This window comes from Mustela putorius, unplaced genomic scaffold (assembly GCF_011764305.1).
Source record: "Mustela putorius furo isolate JIRA1106 unplaced genomic scaffold, ASM1176430v1.1 tig00000242_pilon_pilon_pilon, whole genome shotgun sequence".
Lineage (NCBI taxonomy): Eukaryota > Metazoa > Chordata > Mammalia > Carnivora > Mustelidae > Mustela > Mustela putorius.
In genome coordinates this window covers 12919213-12934877 of record NW_025421325.1, presented here as the reverse complement: position 1 = coordinate 12934877, position 15665 = coordinate 12919213, and the positions used below count along the sequence as shown (strand labels likewise).

General features: G+C 38.7%; 1 protein-coding gene across 4 annotated transcripts in view; it reads left to right on the top strand.

Annotated features, from left to right (window-relative positions):
- The window catches only part of SMAD1 (SMAD family member 1), a 74130-nt gene that overhangs the window by 3268 nt on the left and 55197 nt on the right, over positions 1–15665 (top strand). The window contains exon 3 of one of the 4 annotated variants that reach the window (XM_004757998.3): positions 402–456. The exons of the other annotated variants lie outside the window; for them this stretch is intronic. The gene's annotated coding sequence lies outside the window, so the exon portion shown is untranslated. The remainder of the gene's footprint in view (positions 1–401; positions 457–15665) is intronic. 4 annotated transcript variants of the gene reach the window in all.

The following is a 15665-nucleotide window of genomic DNA, read 5'->3' as shown; positions in this document are numbered from 1 at the left end:
TTGGACAGTGTGTATTTCCATCATCACAGAAGGATGTGCTGGGCAGTGCTACTCTAGGACCTTTACTTCTGCTTTTCATTTCTACTCCTCTTTCAGCTACGTCTCTGCTTACCACTTCTAATGACTTTGTGGGGTCAGGAAAAGAAAGGGGTGTTTCATTATTTTTTTCCCCCACCTACTAGTTGCTCTTGATAAAATAAAAAACAGTTTGGAAGTGATAATTGGAAGTACTAGATCAAATGAGATTGATTCTTCTCTGGATCATATTTATCATAGACCCTAATTTGATTTAGAATGTCGTTAATATTTTTCTGTGTTTTTCTTATATGCTTATTTTAAATAGTCATACCTTATTTATGCCCCAAAACTTACCTAAGTACTATTGTTACCACATTTTACAGGCAAAGAAACTTGAGTTCAGAGTGATTCAGTGTCTTGCCTCAGGCTACATAACTAGTAAGTGATTATGATTTATAATCTTAGCTGGGATATGAACAGGCAATCTGACTCTAGCACCTTTTAACTATATATATATATATATATATATATATATATATATGTAAACATACATAACTATGTATATGTAGGTTAATTTATATATAAACTTTTTCTGTTGAGAATATTCAAATAAGCATTGTTCTGCTGAGTTTTACTATTCCAGTGTGGACATGACGACTTACTTTTTAGACTTTTAGACAGATTTGCCCTCTGTTGTGCTCTTCTGGGCTGTTTTCTGGTGCTGTCTTCTTTTGAGTGCTTTAGAAGAAACATAATGTTTACATTATACATATTTAAGCAGAATATGATTAGAAGAGTAAATCTGACAAAAAAATAATGCATTTCAGTGCTGAATTATTTTCCTCTCTGCTTTTCTGGACAATCCCTGCTCTTTTCACCTTGTGTTTTTCTTGTACTATCACAGGCTGGTGGTAGCAAAGAGCAAAGTTCTAGCAGTTCAGTTTATCTCATCAATATTAGTCTTCTCTTAGTTGTTAGATACTGTGCTTTGAGATGAAAATAGTTCAGGGCAAATCTTGGAAATTTTTTTCCACATTTAATATCTACTTTTGTATAGTCTTGCAGTTATCCTAAACCCCTTTTTAAACATTAATTAATTTATTTATTTATTGGGTCGGGCTGTTGAAGAATCTGAAGGAACCATGGATCCAATATCAGCTCATTCCCATCCTCCAATCCAAAGATGCTCCAATCCAAAAACGTTTATATGCCCTGGTGAGCTTGTATACACAAGTACCCAAATTGCATGATATTTCAGGTGAAGGACATCCATGGGACAGCCTTGCCAAGTACGTTCATAAACATTAAGATGTGTAATTTCCTTCGTAGAGAATAGAGATATTTAGTGTTAAAAGCTGTTTTGAAGATTTTCTGATCCTATTGGTTCATTTCAAACTGTGTGGTCTGAGGCCCAGAGAAGATAGCCAACTTGCCTAGAGCCACCCACCAAAGAGACTAGAAGAGGGAAAGCCAGAACCTGGAGCACTCTTAGAGCTGTTGAGTTCTCATTTGTTTATCCTCTCCTGCTACTTTCGTTGTGTTCCTAAGGTTTTGCTCTGAGCATATCCAGTGTAATTTCGTGAGGGGAGGAAAGGAGAATTTTTGGCATGGCATCAACTTCTTTGTACCTAACATTTAGCTGAATAGGAATCAAGTCTGATAACCTCAGAGAGATGTTTTTTTACAGATTGAAATTGATTTTTTTTTTTTTTTTAAATCTTAGAGATGGAAAAGAAAAAGCTCTGTGTCTCATTTAATCAATGGGACCTTGGTAGAAAATGGGAGATCCAAGATTGTATCAAGATCAAATTAAATCAGGCAATTCTGCTATACAGATTTTCTCTCCTCTCAAAAGCAAATCATATTCTTAACTGAAAGCTAAAGTTTGGAGTATTTAAGGAAGGAGCTGGGGGTATTAAGGAGAGAATTGGAAAGGTCTGAGGACAAGAAGGATAATTTTCCTACAAAGAGGTAGAGGAATTTGATATTAAGTCACAAAATGAGGTTGATGAGGTGCTCTCTGTAATGCTACTTCTATATGTGGTTTTACTGTTCATTCTTTCTTTCTATTCTCCTCTCTTTCTATACCAGACTGCCGGTTTCTTATAAAGGATTCAGCTCAGGAATAGCAGAAAGCAGAAGTGCATAGGGGAAGGAGTGCCGAGCTTCCACTTCCTTTTCAGGTTTGCCACTCTCCTAGCACATCGATGTGTTCTAACAACTTGGAAGCTCTGGTTTTACTTTTTGTGCCAAGATTAGCAGGGATACTTTGATAACAAATAAGGGTATTGCCTTTTCCTTCCAAACTGAAATCTCTTGGCTCTTTATATTCCTTTTCTGCTATTACTTGGTAGTGCAAATAGTGGTGATCTGTCCTCTGACTGGCAGCAAAAATACCTGAAGAATTTTTAACACTTACTCTGGAGTAACTTCCAAAAAAAAAAAAAAAAAAAGGCAGAGCCAGTAGCATGAATGTAATTACTTAAAATCTAAGTTAAAATCTTTATTTTGGTATGCATTATTAAGATGGAGTCAATTTTAGAGATGTACAACAAGTCCTATCACGTAAAAAAGTAACATTTTACAACTATTGCTGCCCGATTTGCAGAAAGGAACAGGCTCTGTAGAACATTCATTTATGTAAGAGAGGCTGTTTTTCAGAACAAATCCAAGACTTTCATAAATAGTTCAACTCCAGTGATCACATCAGAGTTTTAGGAAGATACTAGGAACTGCAGTGTTTGAGTGGTTTTATGTCTTTGTAGTTTTTGTTATAAGCTCCATTCAGAACTCAAATCAAGACTCCCTCTTGGAAATAAAACATCCAGCTTTTGAAGGTTTGAGGGAATCCATACCTGGCCATTTCCCCCAAATCTCTGCTTAGTTCTATGTTCCTTCATTAAGAACCCAGATCTGGGTGCCTGGGTGGCTCAGTGGGTTAAGCCGCTGCCTTCAGCTCAGGTCATGATCTCAAGGTCCTGGGATCGAGTCCCACATCGGTCTCTGCTCAGCAGAGAGCCTGCTTCCCTCCTCTCCCTCTGCCTGCTTCTCGGCTTACTTGTGATCTCTGTCAAATAAATAAATAAAATCTTTAAAAAAAAAAAACAAAAACCCAGATCTAAGGTGTGGTGAATTGGTTTCTTAACTAATTTTCTTGAGACATGCCCTTGAATTTAAAGAAAGAATACATACACACATGGCAGTTACTTATGCATCTAGATGCTGTTGAGCTCAGAATATAAATAAATATTTACTATGTCGTATTTGCAAAGAGGAGGATAGAGGGGTCTAGCTATTGATTCAAAAATATATTTATATACATAATTTTTAAATGCTTTACTTGTAGTTTCTCCTTAATTTTAGGGTAGCTGTACTATAGATATTTTTTTGCTATAATCTCAGATGGTTAGGGTATGGTTACTCAAACTGTTCATTCATTTTCCTTTCCTTGTCTATCTTTTGTGGTTTCTTTGCGGTGTGCTTATGCAAAGTGGAAGTATTTCAGACCTTTAAGGTTTTTTTTTTCTTTCAGTTACAAACACCACAAGAAAAAAAAAAGGGGGAACTAATTATCTTTCAAGTATTATAATTAGGTCGTTTAGTTAGGTAAATGCGTGATCTTCTGTTTGTTTAGATTGAAAGAAAACATGTCTTTTTAATGGAAGAGGGATATTACATATACCATTAATTTGATAATTTTGATGCGCCCCAAGAAGAGGCATATTTAAAGTGGATGGAAGAAGAAATTGGAAGAATGTGGGGTCAGAGGAGAAGTGAAACCAGAAATCATGGGCAAGAGAGATTGTAGAAGTAGGTTCAGAGTGGGAAAATGTTGGATGATGAAGGAGAATAATCAGGTGAATACAGATATGAAGAGACACAGAGCATATTAAGAAATGAGAAGTAGAGGGGCTGCCTGGGTGGCTCAGTGGGTTAAGCCTCTGCCTTCAGCTCAGGTCATGATCTTAGGGTCCTGGGATCCAGTACTGCATCAGGCTCTCTGCTAGGCAGGGAGCCTGCTTCCTTCTCCCTCTCTTTCTCTCTCTCTGCTTGCCCCTCTGCCTACTTGTGATTTCTCTCTGTCAAATAAATAAAATCTTAAAAAAAAAAAAGAAGAAGAAATGAGAACTAGATTCTCATGTCCTTGAGTGACTTATATTTCAAAGGTAGATGCGATCTCTTTGATTCCAAAGGTTGAAGGAAAGAAGTTAATGGACAGAGCAATTCAAGATGATGGAATTAGTGACCTAGAGCACAGGTGACAAAACATTAACCTTGAAAAGGAGGGAGAGTTGTCCGAGAGAGAAGCAGAATGGGGTCCATTAGAAGAAAGGAGATGGCAGAACTTGTGCCAGCTTGCGCTGCCTTTCCCATTAGTGTGGGAGATGAGTCCCTTACTGGGATGGTGATGTGGGTGACTCGGCAAATGGTAGGAAGTTTAAGAACAGTGAAGAAGTTTTGAAAGAACCATTGTTGGTAGTGTGCCAGGGAGTCTACGGAGAATTCAGAGTCTAACCAGCAAGGACAAAGCCTGGTGGGAAATTTGATGTGGCTGTGGATTAGGTAATTGTTACTTTCTGGGATAGCTTCATGGCCTGATAGTAAAATTGGAGAGAAATGTTGTTGGTAATGATGATTCTGGCCTAGGCATAGAAATCAGTTAAGAGATGAGGCTCTAGAGTCAGATTGCTTGGGTTGAAGTCTAAGCCCCACCACTTACTTGCTTTTTATAACTTTGGGGGAAGCTACCATTGGCTTTGGTATCTCGCTTTTCTTTGTCTGAAAAATAGAGATAATAGTATTAGCCTCAGGACTGATAGTAAGATGAAATGGGTTTTACTTTTATATTTCATCTAGTTAAGATGCTGATGATTATTTCAGTGCACTATTTCATGTGCTACTTGAGGGGAAACAAACAAACAAACATCAATTAGATAGGACTTACCACCGATTGTAAAGTTCCTGGTTTCAGAGGTGTTCAAGTCCGGGAGAGGGTAGGTGCATTTTATGCTCAGTATAGGATTTGGTGCATAGTAAACATGCAGAAAATGCTAGCTGTTTATAAAAATCAATGTGCTGTAGAGTCTAGAATGTTAATGAGAGCAGTATGAAATCTAATCTAGATAAAGGGTCGTAGGTTATAAGAAGTCTAATGGACTTAAATGAATTGAGAACAGTTAAGCAATGGGAATCCTGGTAATGAAATTGTGAAATATCAAGTTTGGGAATTTGTAGATGGAGCATTTCCCTGACAATTGTAGATAAAGGTTTTTGAGAAAAATACAGTAATTGAGCTAAGAAGGATGCCCTTTAATGATTTAAAGAAGTTGCTTAAATTGTCCAGAGCTTTTAACGATAAGTATTCAAATTTATCTGAGGCTTTTTTTATAGTATTCATTAGTGTTACTTTTTTTTTTCCTCCAGTGGAGTAATACACACTCAGTGTAGAAAGATTCTGGCATGGATCCTTGTCATAGTGTCAGAAGGAAAGGGGGAGATTGATTTGTGCCATTTCATCAAGAGACAGGAGGGGTAATTAATAGCCAGCTGTAGAGCTCTTTTAAATGTGGAAGGCAGAAACCGTAAAGGAAAATTTTATATATTTGACAGCATTTATGTGGCCAAATGCACGCAGATAGCTAAACATGGACTTAAAAGTAACGACCTTTTAGGTAACATCTTTGCAGCAAGTTATTTTTCTATGTAAGAAACTTCTAAAATCAATAGGAAAATAACACCCCAGAAAAACAAGATTGGTAAAGGACATGAACAGACAATTTAAAATACATGAAATGCTAGCTACTAATAAAAAATGTTCTCCTGTGTCCTGGTCAGATTCCTCACTGGAATAGGGATGATGTCTTTTACTTTATTGTGTTAAGTTAGGTTTTTGTCACTGAAGCTAGAATTTCCCAGCTGTGCCTAAGCAAAGCCGAAGTTACTGGGAGGTACATGGTATATATAAGCCACAGTCACAAGAGACAGGGCTTCTCCATCTTATTTCCTTGATCATACTCTGCTCTCCATGACATGATTTGGGGGTCAGAGTCTGGGAAGAAGGTGAGGTGTTCCCAGCCTGTTAGGGATTATCATTTATATGCAGTTTCTCAGTCAACTGAAGTGATTGATGAACCCGAGAGGCACCAGTACTTCATAGAGTATGACAAAATGGGCCTCTTTATCTCCTGCCTGGGTTGCAGCATTAGACTCTGTTTACAGTGGCATTTTCTTATTCATAGACACGGTGGTGGTTTTGGAATATGGTTTTGATTATTGAAATGGAATAGTTTGTAAGGTGTCAAAGTGAGAAAAGTCCTCTTGTGTAGTAGAAATTCTTAGACAATGAAAATAATTTAAAAAGGCATTAGCATTTACTTTCCCAGATTTTCTCTTAAGGATAACAGTGATCATGGGTGTAAAAAAAGGCTTCTCATGCACTGTCCATAAGGGAGGCATCTGCTGCTTGTGGCTGAGGTCCATACCTGACTGAAGCATACTCAGTCTTACCTCGGCATTAAGGGAGTTTTTACTGAGCTGCTAGACAGAGTAAAATTATTTGTCACCATTTTCTGCTTCACCATCTCCTTTCTTTTCGATTTTTTATTTTTTTTTAAGTCATCTCTACACCCATTGTGGGGCTCGAACTCACAATCCCAATATTAAGAATCTCATGCTCTATGACTGAGCTGGCCAGGCACCCCTTAGGTGATCTGCGAACATTTCAGAGTTGGTGGGGGAAAACTTTTTGAAATGTCACTTACAGATACCACTTGGCCCGGTACCCATTCCCTCGTTTTTCTGAGTGAGTATGAGTAGGAACCCTGAGCTGATATGCCTTGGTCAGCCTCAGACTCTAAAAGCTGAACAGGAGAGGGAAGGTGACTGCTCCCCGCTGGAAAATGGGTCTTAATTTTATCAGAGACTAGATTTTTGTGAAGGGGAATAATAAGGCAGCACATGTTGCGTTAGCATTTAGCCCCTGCTGGAACCCAGGGTGGCAGATTGTATATGGCCTGCCGTCTCATCTGTTACAGCTTCCTGTTTTGCTTCTTGTCCATTGCTGGCTTTGCAGTCTGGCATGATTAATAACACTGTCTTTATTTTCCTTGTGTTCTTGTTTGTGTGCTCAGGATTTCCATTTAGTCTGTTCAGGCTTGAGGGAATGTTTGATTGGTTTTAAATGTTTTCCTGTTAACTGTGAACAAAATTAACTTGATTAACATCCACACAAACTGTATTTGTAGCATTTATTTGCATTTAAACACTGAAGAGTTTTGTCAAATTGGGCAGGCTGAGTTGATTGTATTTTGGGAAGGGCTCCTTTAAGAAGGTACATCCTCACTGTGGGGTTCTGCTTTGTGTTAAGCCCGAATGAATCATTTCAGCTAGTGACTTGTACACCTCGCTGGGTGTCTGCTCTATCTGGGGGAGGGACAGAGAAATGTATACTTCAGTTTCTGCCTCCAAGAAGCAATCTTATCAGTAAAAGGAGACCACAATAAGAAAAGTTAAATAACAAGCAGCATTACTAATGTTATATATTCCTAGTTTGAAGGTGTTTCTTTTATAACTGGGATAGACTTTAAAATCGAGGGATTGAGAAAGAAAGCTGATGCAGTTGATAGAGCTCTTGCTTCCTGCCCTTCTGTGGTTTTGACGTGTGTTTACTTCATAAGGCATGTCCTCTACAGTTGACAAGGTTGAACCAGTGGCCGTAAATGTTAGACTTGCACTAAAAATCTTGTAACTTTGATGATCAGTACAAATCAGCTTGTCTAGTCTAGCTTTTGTTTTAATAGCCTTTATTATGGTTATCTTATTACCCCTTTAGACTGAGTTATTTGGGGTTAAGCGGCAGTGTCTTTATGATTGCACGATTGTCCTCCCTGGCCTGTCCATCAAAATCCCTTGAACAATCACTGCAGAAATCCATGGGCCTGCCGCTAGGGGATTCTATTCAAGGGTTATGGTGGAGAGCTTTTATACAATTATTACAAGCAAGTTTAATGTCCACCAGCATTAAGAACTTCTGGCCTGACACACAGTAGGTACTTGATGAGTGAATTTTTTCATTTTGATTAAAGTTCATTGTGGGTATGAACTATGTCTTTTATACCTAGCAGCACTTGGCCATGTATGATACCTGTCGTAGGTGCTCAAGCCATACTGGTTAATTCTGATAATTGATTGTTTTGTTCCTGCCCTTTTTTTTTTTTTTAAAGATTTATTTATTTATATTAGAGTGTGCATGCACAAGTCGGGACAGGGGCAGAGGGAGAGAGAGAATCTCAAGGAGACTCCCTGCTGAACACGGCCATGGCTCAATCCCAGGACCCTGAGATTATAACCCAGGCTGAAATCAAGGATCAGACACTCCACCAACTGAGCCGCCCAGGCTCTCCTGTTTCTGCTTTTTTTTGGTTGAGGAGAAGAAGAGAGAAGAAAAAAGGATATGTGTGCTTGACCTCATTTCTTGCCCGTCCTTGAAGAGATCAGTAATTCCTTGTTTCCTAGTGTCTAGAAGTGGAGCTAAAAAGAGGGGTTGAGGCCTGAAGCACTTAGTCTACAAGGAGAAAAGGGGAGGAAAGTGTAGAGGAGTAGAGCAGCAGTTTATCTGCCAAGGTCTGGAGAAATTTTGGGTTGTCACAAGAAGGGGAGGCAGGACAAGAGTGATTCTACCAGCCTCCAGTAGGTAGAGGGCATCGATCCCATTGACAGTCCATGATGCTGAGACTGAGAGACCCTGCCGAAGAGCATGAAGAGGGGGTTTAGAAGGCAGGTAAAATTTGAAGCCATGGTACCCCCAGCCGATGTTTCTGCCCTACCAGTACACGGTTGGCTTTATCTTCTCCCTGCTGCTCATTCCCTCACCCACTGAGCCCAGAGTTCAGACTATTACTTTTTGTCGTTATGTGTAGATAACATTGTGACTGTCAGCTGTGTATTAACCATTAGAAGGAATATTTTAATATTTTACGGATACTTAAAATATTCTCCACCTCTACATTTGCTTGAGTGGAAAAGTATTACCTTAAAAAAATAAGCCAGTAATTTTGTTTTGATCTGTTTATGTTTTTGGTGAAGAACCCTAAGAATAATCCGTGGAAATACAAAGAAAAGGCATTTCTTAAAAGGAGCTTAATTTTAATGTTCCACTGACTTAAAAGAATATTAAGAGTTGAACACATATATGGTCTGTTGGTGTGAAGCCATGGTACAATTTCCTTATGTCTTGTTATAGCTTATGACTTCTTGTCCTTATTTTGGCCTCTTTAGGTTAAAATGAACTTAATTTTGTCATTGCTGCCCTGATAAAATTCTTGGTTTTCCCCATATTCTAGGAAAGTGGAAAGTTATCAAGAAGGAAAGAACATGAAAATAAAAATAAGTTGGGAAGGGAAGGATTGGAGGGATTAAAATAAAATTATGAACAAATCCCTGCTTACCTGTCTTTCTGCTTTTATGCATGAGACACAGGAGGAGGTTATTTAGGAGGGGCAGGGTGGTGGACTGGTTGCCTTGGCAAACTCCTTAGCCTTTCTATACCTCTGCTTCATCATCTCTGAAATAGTCCTTTCAGGATTCTTGTAAGGATTACAGGAGTCAATAGGTATAAGGTGTCAGAGCAGCAGTTGGTGTTTCACTGCGAGTGGTGGTGGTGATGGTGGTATATCATGAGGATGATTTTTGATTCTTTTTGAATACCTGAGCTCTGCTGAAAATTGGTGGAGACCATAGATGTGCTCCTATGATGGCACCCATTGACCCACGTGTGTGACAACTCCCTGTCTTTGAAGTTGGTCGTGATGGTGATGAGAGTTTGTTGAGTCTTCAAATTGGTGTGTTTCGGATGTTCAATGAAGGCTGTTTTTCGTTTACAGTAAGAATTTCAAGAGGAGGAGAGATTTATATGATAAAATTTGTTTGCTTTTGTGTTTATAATATAATAAAACCATTCTAGATAACTGACTGTATCAACTACTTAGAGATCTTTCCACAGCAGTATTTGAATCTTGAACAGGCATGTCAGGGTATAAAATACTAGTGTAAACAATATCAGTATTTAATATTGTAAACAAACTGATACGGACTTAAAATCTTTCTTTGAAAGAACATCATACATTCCAAAAACAGGTTAATTTTTTAAAAATTCATTGCGATATAATTGATGTACAATATTATGTTAGCTTCATGTATACGATATAGTGATTTGACATTTGTATACATTGTGAATGATCACCACAATAAGCCTGGTTATCATCTGTCACCTTACAAAGTTAATACTATATTATTGACTGATTTATTTGTTTTATAAGTGGAAGTCTGGACTTCTTAGAGCCTTTCATCCATTTTGCTCCCTTCCCCCAACCTTTCTCCCTTTTGGCAATTACCAGTCTATTCTGTATGTCTGTGAGTCTGGGTTTTGTTTTGTTTGTTTGTTTGTTTGTTTTTAGAATTCTGCACATAAGTGACATCTTGTGGTATTTGTCTTTCTCCAGCTGGCTTATTTCACTTGGGATAATATCCTGAAGGGCTGTCTGTGTGTCACAAATGGCAAGATTTCATTCTTTTCTTATGGCTGTGTAGTATTTCTGTGTGTGTTTGCATGTGTGTGTGCATGTGTGTATGTGTGTACCACATCCTCTTTCCATTCATCTGTAATTGGACACCGGTTGCTTCCATATCTCGGCTATTGTAAATAATGCTTCAGTGCACGTAGGGATGCATATATCTTTTTGAATTAGTGTCTTCATTTTCTTCAGGTAGGTACTCCGTAATAGAATTGCTGGAAGACATGGTATTTTTATTTTTAATTTTTTGAGGAAACTCCATGCTCTTTTCCATAGGGGCTACACCAGTTTACATTCCCATCAATTGTGGACAAGCGTTCCTTTTTCTCCATGTCCTCACCAAAAATTGTTGTTTCTTGCCGTCTTGACAATTTGATAAAAGCCATTCTAACTGGTGTTAGGTGATACCTCATTGTGGTTCGATTTGCATTTCCTTGATGCTTAGTGATGTTGAGCATCTTTTCATGTGCCCGTTGGCCATCTGTATGTCTTCTTTGGAAAAATGTCTACAGAGGTTAATTTCTATTAAGGCTGCTTTGGATTATCCATTTTATTGTTCCTACTGATGTGACTGCTTGACAGTCAGTTGAACTCAATTTGTATTTTTATTGCATAGTAGGTAACAAAGCTCAGGATGCATGCGAGATGTAGTCGTAGCAAAAAAAAAAAAAAAAAAGCATACATTTGTTGGCCATTCTCCCTGTATGTGTATTGCCCCTTAGATAAACGTTATGTGACTCTTATCGCAGTCGTCCTTGTAGGATGATTCTCCCTTCTCTCTCTGACATACTTCCTAACTCTAAGCTTGGTGGTGGTGGGAAATGTACCATACTCATTTTCTCATTTTCTTTCTACTGCAGGTCTCTGTTGGTGGTAAGCACTTAAAGAATTTATTCAATTACGTTGTGAATTCGTGAAAACTAAAATTCTCTTAGTAGTTGAATGTCTAAAGGAGGAGAATTTGGGTTCTGAAGCCTTCTGAGAGCTTGACTAGGTGTTTCCATTCTGACTAGTAACTAAGTTCCTGTGGAAAAGTTCACGATAGGACCGGACTGAACATGTGACTGAGGCAGAGAAAGCGGCACTTATTGTACAGCGCTCATCAATTTCTGTAGGTTATGCTTGCTTATATCTAAAGCATTTTCCCTCTAACGCAGTGGGAGATGTTGCATTTGCTTCTTTTAGCTCTTAGCAGGAGGGAGCTTGTCCTATTCTGGAAGAGGGCTGCTACTGTTTTGTTCAGTTTTTTCTCCAAGGTGACCAAGCAGACTTTGTAAGTCCAATCTAGTTTTTGGCAGGTCGAAAACAGGCTGTCTTTGATTGTCATGTGGAGGAGACTGAAATCTGGTTAATGTCAATGTTTGTTTCAGTGATTGTGTAAACTTTGATTTTTATAAATTATTTCATCCTTCCAAGTAATAGATTTATGTACTGGAAAAGTGACAGGACCAAATTGCTTTTGAAGATATTTGAGTAATACAAAATTTTTTGGGGGGCTAAGAAATTCATGCATTAAAAAGTTTGAAGGATATTTGAATTATTAATGGAAAGGGGACTAAGGGACTAGAATGGGAGAAAAATTATTTTTTGTTATAATATGCATTTTGTAAAATTGAAGTTTTTGATCATATGGCTGAATTGCTTAATAAGAAAGCGCATTCCCATCCATATCCTGTTCACCTGGACTTAAGTCATATATTCCAACTCTGTACACAGGAATAGATTTCTCTTAAAAATCCCAGTGCAATGATATTTCCACTCTGTGCAGAAACACTTTCAATTATGTTTTCCTTTATTAAAAGATATATGTTGCCACCTCTTGGTCATAATACTGTCTTACAGAGCAATGTAGAATAATGTTACCCTCTTTAGTTTTTATTTATTTTTATTATTGGGGTTTTAAAATTGAAAACATTATAATTAGTTTTAAGTAACAATCTTCTGCACTCCCCTCCTTCCAGCTCAGCTCTAGAGGGAACCACTTACTTGGTTTTGTGCATTTCCTTCCAGCCTTTCAAAATATACCCATGTTATACCTGTACAGTTTTTGTTTCTATTTGTATTTTTGAAATGGAACCATACTGTATATATTGGTCTGCAACTTTTTTCTAACTGAACAGTTAACGGTATGGTTTTTCTTTCTGGAACTGTTAGACATGGAAGTCTATCTTTTTTTCTTTTTTAACAGTTATATCATTGCCAGATGTATCATAATTTATTTAATTATTCCATTATTGTTAGACATCTGGGTTATTTAGAACAGGAATATGTTTGTGTATGTTCTTCTGAGGATGTTGCTTCCCTTGCAGCTGTCTCAAGGCGTGGCTGTTCTCTCTCCCAGCCTTCGTACCATGGTGCCTGGAAGGGCCCTGTTCATTGCCACCACCACACTCTTCTTCAGTCCTCCATAGAAACACCCAGCTTTGGGGAGCCTGGGTGGCACAGTGGGTTGGGCCTCTGCCTTCGGCTCGGGTCATGATCTCAGGGTACTGGGATTGAGCCCCGCATTGGGCTCTCTGCTTGGCAGGAGCCTGCTTCCCCCTCTGTCCCTGCCTGCTGCTCTGCCTACTTGTGACCTCTATCTGTGTCAAATGAATAAATAAAATCTTTTAAAAAAGAAAAAAAAAAAAGAAAGAAACACCCAGCTTTGAATATCATGTCACTTTGCACCTCTCACTTTCCTTCCTTATCAGTGCTTTACTGCCCCGGTCCCCATCATCTATCTACCTTCATTTCCTAGAGATTTTAGTTTCCAGTCGTTACTCATTCCCTGCTGTTCCTGTGATAGTTCTTGGACTGCTTCTCCAGTGACCTTTCATTCCACCTCACCTCAGACACTTCCCCTCAGAATTCTATAACATGGGATTTTGCATGTCTAAAAATTAAACCGATTTCTACAATTTTATGGTTGTTTTCTTTGTTTACTTTAGCAATAAAGTGTATTTGTTCATGGCCATACCTTCAGAATATATCCAGGATCTATTCTGCCCCACTGATCCAAACCTTTGACCCTCTCAAACCGCAATTGCCGTAGCTTCCTAATTGGTCCCCCTTGTTCTGGCTGGTGCCACTACTACAACTATCACCACTCCCGCTACTTCCAGGTTCCATTCTTTCAGGGGGTGACCCATAGTCATCCTGTCAAGCTCTGCTCACATCTCCCCTGTGGTCCCCAGCTCTGTTCACAGTGCAGGCTGGGACGTCCCTGGGTTGGCTCCCCGTGTGGGCTCTCCGTGTGTCTGCTCCCGTTACCTGGTCCACTTCCGCTCTCACACTTGCCCCTTGCCTCCGTCCCCTTGCGCAGTGAGCTGCCTCACTTGTCCCTATGGCTCAGCCTTTCTAGGCCTCTCTTCAAATGTCACCCTCTTCGTATGGCCTTCTCTGACCGCTGGAATGTAGGTCTCATGAAGGTACAGACTTTTAAAAATCTGCCTTTTGTCTCTCTTGTTCAGTGCCATGTCCCTAGTGCTTTTCTGTCCCTGCTCCCACCTCCCCCCCTCTCTCTTTCTTATAAAGTTAGAACTTGATGGAACAGACAAAACTAGGGCAGAAACTTCCGATTTTTTTGTATGTACATAGTATTCAAATTAAGTTCCTTATTTGTGAAACTGTTGTATTAATAAAATATATTACATTTTTCAGCATGTTGTAATTTTCAGATCAGTTTTGCATGTTCATATGTGCGCCTTGTAACACCCGGGCAGAATAGGTGGTGGAATCAGAATTTTGTGGAAAAGTACACTGAAGCTCAGAGAGGTGTTTTTTTCAGAGTACGGCTTCTAAGCGCGAGCTGCCTTTCCAGCCTACCTCTCTTCACTCCAAGTGAAGGGCTCTTGTTTTCTCATTTAGAAACCTCTTACGGTGACAGAAAAATTGTAGGGGTTTTATTTAAAAGTGTGGGACATGTGCCCTGATTTCTTATTTTGGACTTAGTCTGCCTTTTGTTTCTATTTTGAAAGTACATAGAATAAATAGTTAACTTTAAAATTCCTGACAATGACAGATCAACAAGTTTTATTTCTCTCACCTGTGGAGGAAGTGGCCTCCACCCAGTTTTACTGAATTAGGAGGGAAGTGATTTTTTCAAGTGATAAAAAGAAATAAAATTCCATGCTCTTCCCAGAGGAGGAGTTCAACAATTGGGAGAATGGCGTGAGACCATATGTTGGTTTGTAAAAGGATATAACTTGTAAAGATGTTTCCTTTGATGCCTGTGATGAATATGGATGTGTTTCCCTTCTAGAGGGTCCTGATTAAATTATTCAATTAAGAGCTGAGCAGAAGGATCTAAATATAGGGAGAGGGTTCAGGCTGTCCTACTTGTGTATGTCAGTTCACCCCTACAGATGTGTGTGTTGTCATAAACAGCACCTGTGAGATCAGTGGGGAAGGAGAAATATGTTCCAAAAAATGAAATACAGCAGGATTTTTTTTTTTTTAAAACAGGGAAGTTTTTTTTTTTCCCTCCTCTCTAGCCTTCTCCATTTTTATCTGTAAATTTGGCACTTGAATTACTTTTTTTTAAAACCTGAATTAATGGACTCTAGCACCTGTTCTGCATAGTTATCTGTTTAAAATATAGATCTACCACTTACTAGAATATGGTGTCGAGAAAGTTACTTCTGATTCTCAGGCTTATTAATAAAATTGAGGTAATGCTATATAGCTTAAAGGATTGCTGTAGAAATCAAGATTTTTGTAAAAAAAAAAAAAAAAAAAACTCAGTATAGTGCTTCCATAAGGTAATAATACAATTAGAATAATTTTGCTCATTTGTTAGTGATGAATCATGCATAACTGACCACTTGTGGGAATTTACCACATTTAGCATTCTTTGCAAGCCGTGAAATTGCTGTTCTGTGTTAACAGTGACTCAAAGAGAGTATTTTTCTTTTTTCCAAGAGACGACTATGGTAGAGTTTTTCTTCTGGTTTTTAGTCTCCTGTGTTTAAGGGGTGAGCCCTTGCAGGCCAAGTGACTGTCCAGCCTTTGAGCTGAGTGGATGCAGATGAAATTTATCAGGGTGGGGGTAATTAGGATCTGGGTATCCTGAAAGACAACCATGAACCGAAGAAC